This window comes from Tiliqua scincoides, chromosome 4 (genome assembly GCF_035046505.1).
Source record: "Tiliqua scincoides isolate rTilSci1 chromosome 4, rTilSci1.hap2, whole genome shotgun sequence".
NCBI classification, from domain to species: domain Eukaryota; kingdom Metazoa; phylum Chordata; class Lepidosauria; order Squamata; family Scincidae; genus Tiliqua; species Tiliqua scincoides.
In genome coordinates, this window is record NC_089824.1 from 140,431,799 (window position 1) to 140,440,753 (window position 8,955).

The 8,955-nt window shown below is 43.0% G+C and overlaps 1 long non-coding RNA gene across 1 annotated transcript in view; it reads left to right on the forward strand.

Moving 5' to 3' along the window:
* Positions 1-8,647, forward strand: part of LOC136647856 (uncharacterized) — a 221,715-nt gene extending 213,068 nt beyond the window's left edge. Inside the window, exon 4 of the long non-coding RNA XR_010794306.1 lies at positions 8,532-8,647. This is a non-coding gene — a long non-coding RNA (uncharacterized lncRNA). The remainder of the gene's footprint in view (positions 1-8,531) is intronic.
* Positions 8,648-8,955: the final 308 nt, after the last annotated feature.

An 8,955-nucleotide genomic window follows, 5' to 3' on the forward strand; every position in this document is an offset into this window, starting at 1 on the left:
ACCAAATGCCCCAGGGAGCACACCAGATAACAAGAGACCTCATCCTGCTGCCCTCCCTTGCATCTGGCATTCTGACATAGCCCATTTTTAAAATCAGGAGGTTGCTCATACACATCATGGCTTGTAACTCGTAATGGATTTTTCCTCCAGAAACTTGTCCAATCCCCTTTTAAAGGCGTCCAGGCCAGATCACATCACCACATCCTATGGCAAGGAGTTCCACAGACCAATCACACGCTGAGTAAAGAAATATTTTCTTTTGTCTGTTCTAACTCTCCCAACACTCAATTTTAGTGGATGTCCCCTGGTTCTGGTGTTATGTGAGAGTGTAAAGAGCATCTCTCTATCCACTCTGTCCATCCCCTGCATAATTTTGTATGTCTCAATCATGTCCCCCCTGAGGCTCCTCTTTTCTAGACTGAAGAGGCCCAAACACCGTAGCCTTTCCTCATACGGAAGGTGCCCCACCCCAGTAATTATCTTAGTCACTCTCTTTTGCACCTTTTCCATTTCCACTATGTCTTTTTTGAGATACTCCAGGTGTGGCCTTACCATCGACTTGTACAATGGCATTATAATATTAGCCATTTTGTTCTCAATACCTTTTCTAATGATCCCAAGCATAGAATTGGCCTTCTTCACTGGTGTGCCATAAGTGGTTCACAAGGGTGCCATAGAATTTGGGGGAAGGTCATAGGGCCAATGGGGGACGTGAGCCCCCCACTGGCAGCATGGTGTGCCTTGTCAATTGTCAAAAACTTGATGGTGTGCCTTGACAATTTTAGTGCATTGTTAGTGTGCTGCAAAATGAAAATGGTTGAAAATTGCTGCCAAGTAGGAATATTTGTTCTCCTGCTTGATTGGTCTTGATAGGTGAGCAGGCCCCTCCTCTTTTTAACAAATGCAACCATTGTTAGGACTGAGGTGTATAGGAAAGGAAAACCTAGTCCTCTTCCCCTTTATGGTATCCTGCTGAAAATCTCCCAGAAACTGCTGTTTACTCCCTAAATAGCTATTTTGAGCAAATAGCAACTCTGGGGGTGATTTTCAGTGATAGTTTCCAAGTACAAAAGATAACCAACGAGATAGTGGAGGATGGTCAAACTAAGTCCAGGGAAGCTGTTTCAAATCCCTGTTCATCCAGGAAGTTAACTGGGTGACCTTGGGCCAATTGTTATTTCTCAGCCTAATCTACCTCACAGGATTGTTGTGAGGACAAAAATGGCAGGGAGAGAATCATCTGTACATGCTGAGCTACTTGAAGGAAAGGTGGGACAAAAATACAGCAATGAATGATGTAATGCTAATTTCTTCATGTATTCATTCTTCAAAGTATTAATTTGCTTTTTAGAAATATTACACAGGTATAGGCCTGTTTGGTTAGTGCTAAAAATAGCGAGACCCTGTCATCTTAAGGGCTGTGTAAACAAAAAATATGTGAAGTAAAGCTTCTTGAACAAGAGGGACGTCTTGCAGGGTCACCAAGGTATCCCACGGCAGCGATGCACTCACAGCAATCTTCTTACCTGCCATCTGTATACATTTTTCCTTATGCAAGCTTTTGTATTGCAAAATTCCGAATACATCGCAGCATTAACCTTGAGCTGCTTTCTCCCCCATCAAAGTAACAAAGAACCTTTAGCTACTGATTTCTTTTGTTCTCTTCTCCACAAATCAGATATCCTTAAGTAGAACATTTTATGAATGCCAAGGTCACTGCCTGTTTTTTTTCTTTGCTTATAAAGGGTGAAATACTCTGCAGAAATACTCTTTATAGACTGAAAAAAAGAAATCTATTGAATTTGGAATGGTTACTTTTTCACTTCCCTTCTGAGCAGTTATGCACTTACCGTCATATTCTTTAAGATTTTTAAAAAGGCATGATCCCTCTCAATTGGTTAGGTGCATCCTGTGTTTTATTTTCAACAAAATTTGGACTTGGTTAAAGAAAAGGAGACTTTGAATAATCTCTGGTGAAGATGATGGGGTGGGGTGGGGTGAAGATGGCAGCACAGCCTCCCATTACAAGCCATTCATTATTCTCTTTCCATGTTTAAGATACTGCAGTAAAAATGCATTACCTTAATAATCAATAACTCAGCAGGAGGTCTTAATGGGCAGAACTCACTTGGAATTGAACTCCAACTGAAGAGGCAGAAGACCACAGAGGGCCTGCAGGCTATAATTAGAGCACCATAAAACGAGAAGGTACGGGGTGGCATAATGCATTAGCGGTAAAATGCTAACTTGCAAGTAATAATTCCAGAATGTTTCATGTTGACATGAGTGTCACTTTTACATGAACTAGTAAAGTGTTATGTTAAAGAACACATTTGCATTTAGAAATCCCTAAAGAATCCCTAAAGGGTGCACGTTGACCAAGCAATGCAAAAACAAGCACATGCAATCTGTCCAATGGATGTTCTTCTCTCTCCTTCCCCTCCACTCCATCCACCTCTCCCCTCATATTTTTCCCTTCCTCCTTCCTTCTCGCCACCATCTGCCTTTAAAGAAACACATCACATAATTTAAACTACAGGAAACTAATATAAAAATCCCATCATGCAAAGAAACAGTGCATCTGTCCTTACACTGTTTCTGTTCATGGCTGGCTAGTTTTACATTTTCTGATCAGTGACTGGCACTGTGACCAGTAAACCAGTTTCTTCTGTGTTTCAGTGGGCTGTCTGGAGGTCCTGCATTATTGATTTTCTGCTTGTACATTCTGGTTACTCTGTCAATCACGAGCTTGAAATACAAGATGGCAGTCAATAAGGAAAAAGGCCTGGCTACCGCAGTCTCGACAAAATAATTTAGAAGGTCCAGACACAAACAGAAAGCAATAACTTATTTTCGGGGAAGGAGAGGAAGCAAATTTGATATAGGTTTTCTGAGAGCAACAGGCAAAAGAACAAATGCATGAATTTTAACTTGACTCACTGTGTTGATGGTATTATACCCACTGGGTACATGACAGACTTGGGATTCTAAAACTTTTGGGCAAAACAAACCATCCTGAAGTGTAAGTATTAGAGATACAATTGTGAGTTGCAGAATTAACAGAAACTCTTCATTCCAAGTATGTTCATGGCAAAAATGTGAACATATTATGCTGCTATATTTTGAATTGGGTGATTGGTCCGTGTTCCCCAGTACTGGCTCCAGTCCAAGTGGAATCAACTCTCAAGGTGTCAGGTAGGAATATTTCCCAACTTGCTACTTGAAGTAGTTTCAAAGGCTGGTGAGCCACATGTGGCTTCCTCATAGTTTAGGATCTACCTGTGAACAAATGAATGAACAGAGACAGGAGCATTTCACAAAACCCTTTTTCAACTTCAAAAAGACCTTCCTCTTGGTGAATTTTTTAAGGATCTCTGGTGGGGGATGCAGTGGCTATGAAGTCTTGCAAATAGTCACAAAAAGATGGGGATATTTTTCTTAGGAATTAAAAAAAAATGGTCTAAATTATCATTAATTTCAAGGTGAAATGTCCTCCAGAAGAAATTCCATTTCTACTCTTGTTAATTGGGTTAAAAAATGTGAATGAGTCACTAATGATAGAATAGCGTCAGGTATGCATTTTTGAGTCTGTGATTACGCTCAGCTTCCCCCCCCCCTCCTTTAGCGACTGGAGGTAGAAAGAGAGTAGAACTAAGGGAGGATAGACAATCCTAGCAGACTTATCTTTTCCTGCCAGAAAAGGAATGAGAGGAGCCAATTTCAAATCCTAGAATCTCCGCTTCAAAGGAACTTGGGTAGCAGATTGAAGATCAGGATTTGGAAAGGATGCTGACAGTAAAGAATGCTGTTCTAGGTTAGATGATTTCTGAAGATTTTTTTTTGCCAGTTTTTATTACTTAAGTTATTAAGCCATTTCTCTCCAATGTTGCTTATATGCAACAGGGACCAAATGCGTATACCTATGGGCCGGGCAAAAATGTTAAACTAACCCTATGATACCATAACTAGTTCAAAAGACGTAGTCATTTAGATTACACTAAATGACTTGAAAGCTTGATGTAGCATTGCATCTAAGAGACTGAGGTGGAAATTGGAACTTCCCTGGTTTGAATCTTTGCTGTTAATTCAATTAGTGGTCATGGGCAATACACTCCCTCCCAGCCTCAGCTGCAATTTGGGAGATAAGAATACTTACTTTACAGAGTTGCTGTAAGGAGTACATCAAGATACGTGCAAAGATCTTGGCACACATGCAAATGCTTAGTATTGTGAATAGAAGTTACTTACTGGTTTTGGCCCTGGTCATAATGTCTAAAAGTAATATAGAATCAAAAATATGTTTCTTGGCCCAACTCAACTGTCTTACCTGCCCACCTTCCTGGTTGTGTAAGAATGTAAAATGGTATTCTTTAGCACAATAACAAGGTCTTAAAGGTGTTTTTAGACACAGTAGTCTGCTCTTGTTGAAACAGATGGGCCCAAAGCTGGATAACAGCTGTCATCTAGAGCCGAGGCACTCCTGTTGGTAATTCAGTAAGTGGCACTTTTCCTCCCCAAGTTACTAATTCTGTGGCTGCTACAAAAGTGCTCACACTGGACACAGTGTTTCCATTTGATATTTGCTAATGAGAAACCCTACTCAAAGGTGCTTAAGGGCACTCCTTCAACAAACTCTCAGTCCATTTGCAAAAAACAGCAAAGAACAGCAGGGAAACCTCGCTAGGAAGGATGTGAGCTGTTTGTGAGTGCAAATGGAGAGAAGTTATCCTGAGGGCATAAATGGTAATTGCTAACACATCAAATATGTTGCAAGTAATGGGTAACTTCAACTACCCACAGGTTAACTGGTAAGAACATAAGAACAGCCCCACTGGATCAGGCCATAGGCCCATCTAGTCCAGCTTCCTGTATCTCACAGCAGCCCACCAAATGCCCCAGAGAGCACACCAGATAACAAGAGACCTCATTCTGGTGCCCTCCCTTGCATCTGACATTCTGACATAGCCCATTTCTAAAATCAGGAGGTTGCGCATACACATCATGGCTTGTACCCCGTAATGGATTTTTCCTCCAGAAACTTGTCCAATCCCCTTTTAAAGGCGTCCAGGCCAGATGCCATCACCACATCCTGTGGCAAGGAGTTCCACAGACCAACCACACACTGAGTAAAGAAATATTTTCTTTTGTCTGTCCTAACTCTCCCAACACTCAATTTTAGTGGATGTCCCCTGGTTCTGGTGTTATGTGAGCATGTAAAGAGCATCTCTCTATCCATCCCCTGCATAATTTTGTATGTCTCGATCATGCCCCCCCTGAGGCGCCTCTTTTCTAGGCTGAAGAGGCCCAAACGCCGTAGCCTTTCCTCATAAGGAAGGTGCCCCAGCCCAGTAATCATCTTAGTCGCTCTCTTTTGCACCTTTTTCATTTCCACTATGTCTTTTTTGAGATGCAGCGACCAGAACTGGACACAATACTCCAGGTGTGGCCTTACCATAGATTTGTACAATGGCATTATAATACTAGCCGTTTTGTTCTCAATACCTTTTCTAATGATCCCAAGCCTAGAATTGGCCTTCTTTAAATTGCAACAGTTTCTAGATATGAAAAATGTGCATTGTGTAAGTTAGAAATGGAGTTCACTAGAGGAACAGCAATGCTGGAATTAATCCTGAGTGATTCCAAGGATCTGATGTGAAATGTAGGTATTGTTGCCTCTATTTTGAACAGTGGCAACAGTACTATTAATTCAATATAGATGTAAGTGGAAAGTAACTCAGAAAGTCCAACACAGTCACAGCCATTTACAGCCTAATCCTACCCACACCCGTTGTTGGTGGAATGTGTGTTCTGCTGGTGCAAGGAGGAAGATGCTGCCAGAAAATCACTGCTTTGCTGATGGCCCAGTGCACTGATTAGTGGAGATGGCCAGGGCCAACCTTAGGAGCTGCGGGGCCCAATTGGAAATACTTTTGTAGGGTTCCCCCCTCTAATTTTGTGGGGCCCCCCTCTACTAATTTTTTAGCTATTAGCTTAAATGGAGCCAGACCAAGAAGAAAAAAAGTTACTTCTGTGTAAGTGGATAGGACTCCTGAACCTTTATTTGTGCAGAATAGACACCTGGAAGGTCAACCAAAGGGAGGAGGGAGCATGCACCCAGTTCGAAGTGCTCCCCAACTCTTGCCTGTTGCTGCCCTGTCCACAGCAGCCAACTCCAGAGTGAGGCAGGTGAGAGAATGGTGCTGGGAGGTGTGAGGGCAGGGAAAGATTGAGGTGCACATGCTGCCGCATGCCTGGCACCAATTTCAGGCCAACTGGAAACAGCAGTGGGCAGGAGCTGCTTCCAAACTGATCCAGTTCGAAAGCAGTAGTAAGTGGGAGCTGCTTCTGAAGTGACCCAATTTCAGGACAATTGGAAGCAGTGGTGAAGGACAGTGTGGGGCCCCCACCATGTGCAGGGCCCAATTGGGCAAAATCTCCCCACTTGTCTAAAAGTTAGTCCTGGAGCTGACCGTGTCCACTGGTTTCAGTGACCTGGTGGTGGAGGCAAGCAGTGGGTGGAAAAACTGGGGCCGGGAAGGGGAGAAACCAGGGAGCTTCTGGGTGGGGAGAGGGTGGAGAAAGAGTGGAAGGTGGTGGGACTGGTGGCAGTCATGTGCAGCTGAATCCTATCCTTTTCTCTACCCTTTTCTGACACTGTTACACTCCTTGGTTCTGAGCCAGCAAAATAGCTGGTCTGGAACTGGGGAGACCATAGGGAAAGCGAAGGCTTTTCAGTGCTCCAGATTGGAATGGGATGGAACCTTGGCATTTGTGATTTATCAGGCAAGGTCTCAGTGCGGAGAAACATTTTATCCATAAAAGGGACATGTCTGCTATACCAGTGTCATGAAGGTAGGAAATAATAGGGTCAGATCTGGCCAAGAGCCCTATTTCATGTGACCTACAGTGGCTCCACCTCACCCAAGGCTTGATGGCCCAACAATGTTTGAAATGTAAACAGAGCCTGTTGTATTGGATGTGGAGATGCTGCCTTCCTGTCAAATTCTCCCCCTTCCCTTGGACTTTTTCAAATCCAAGCAGCAGGCTCCCCCCCCAGTAGAGCCAGGAAAACGCCACCATTTTCTCTGTTGAAGGATATTAAAAATCCCAGCAGAACAACTATGCAACAAGACATGCTCTATGCCAGTGGTTCTCAAACTCTCTGGGAGAGTTTGAGAGCCACTAAGTACTTGCGTGGGCGGGGGTGGGAGGAGGCAGTGGGGGTGGGGGGAAGGCAGCGGCTAAAGCTAAAGCGGAAGTGGAGCGCGATCACTCTGCATTTACTTTCACTGCTGCGGGGAGCCGGGTAAGTGCACCCAAGCCCCTGCCTCCCCCCTGGGCAGCATGATCCTGGGGATCGCACCGCTGCCTCCTCCCTGTCTCCAGGCTGCCCCCGCCCCTTAAGGGGGCAGAGGCCAGGGCTCACAGGCTGGGACGTCGCGACGCTCCAGTTTGAAAAACCCTGCTGTATGCCTTATCTCTGCTAAGTATCAAAGCAGCTTTGTTAAATCAGATTAATTTTGAGGATATGATCAAAGACTTTGCAATTTAAAAAAGTAGGAGACAACTTTTTGATGGATAAGTAAAATTATAAAGTAGGCAACAATAAACAGTAAACATTGTTTTGCATCTTTGATTCATGTATGTTAACATTCTGTTCTATTTAACAGCCCAGTAGGATTGGACCCTTTATGTCACTTTCTAATGCAATGTAATATGGGTGCTGTAACATTTACTGTAAATAAATCTTACTGCAAATTTTGTTACATTTTGAAAGATAAAATTTTATTTTACAATTTAGTATGGTTTTTATTTTGGATTATGTATGTATCAGGGGAATCATAATCTTTTCAAAGCTTATGGCCTCTAAAGAATCCAGCCCTGACTGTACCCCCAAAATCTTCCCTTCTTTGTCCCGAGTACTGTGGGGCAGCTATCTAATCTAACTACATCCTTTCTCCCCTCATGTTTTCCCCTTGTAGTGGGGTAGTAACGGGGTCCCCATGCAATAAAGTTTGGAATCACTCATAAGAACGAGTGTGCTAATTCAGAGAGCCAGTTCAAACCCCCTGTTGGGTTTCTGAGCATGTAAAATTTACAGTGTACTGCTGACTGGGCCTCAGTCATCCTTACATTGTCGGGACACATAGATGTGCCATTGACACACATTGACATAACCAATCCCGCATATGATTGCTACCTCACCTGAATGTGCACATGTTACACGTGCTTGGAAAAGCACTGCCAGTAAAACTCTTATGGCAACATTTTATTTCAAAAGTGTCCGTTTTTTGCTGACCCTGGTATCCATAGAAAGGCTTCCATCCATTCATGTGCTAAGGACACTTTCCTTCTTACTTTCAATATTTCTCTCTTAAAAAAATTAAATTACAGTTTGTTGCTAACTGGTTTTCTCATTACTCTGCTTCTCAATGTAGTTATAGGCTTCTGGGTCCAAGCCTTCTCTGAAGCCTTACTTGCACATTGCACAACAGCTTCATTTGTTTTGACTTAAGACTCTCATTTTTCAGGGTCCTGATGGAGGAGCATCTGCATTCTCAGTAGTTTCATTCATCACAGGCTGAAGACTTTTACTGCTCTGCAGATCCCTTCTGTGCCTTCTGGAGGCAGCTGCATCATTCATCTAAACCAGATAAGATCTTTGGGTTCTATTTTGCTCAGTGACATTTCCAGGTTTCCACACTCTTTTTTTTTTTTTTTTTTTTGGATGGGTGGAAATTGGGTTTTGCTTTGGTTTTTACTTCTGAAAGGTCGACCATCTGGTACGTGAATGTATCAAGTCTTCAATCTGAGCACACATGCCTGGTCAATCAACAGCTTCTTGAAGCCTTCTCTTACATAGCTCAGTTCACAGATGACTCGTGTATAGTTCCAACAGCGATTCTCGACCCTTTTCATCTCATGGCACACTGACATGACACTAAAATTGTCAAG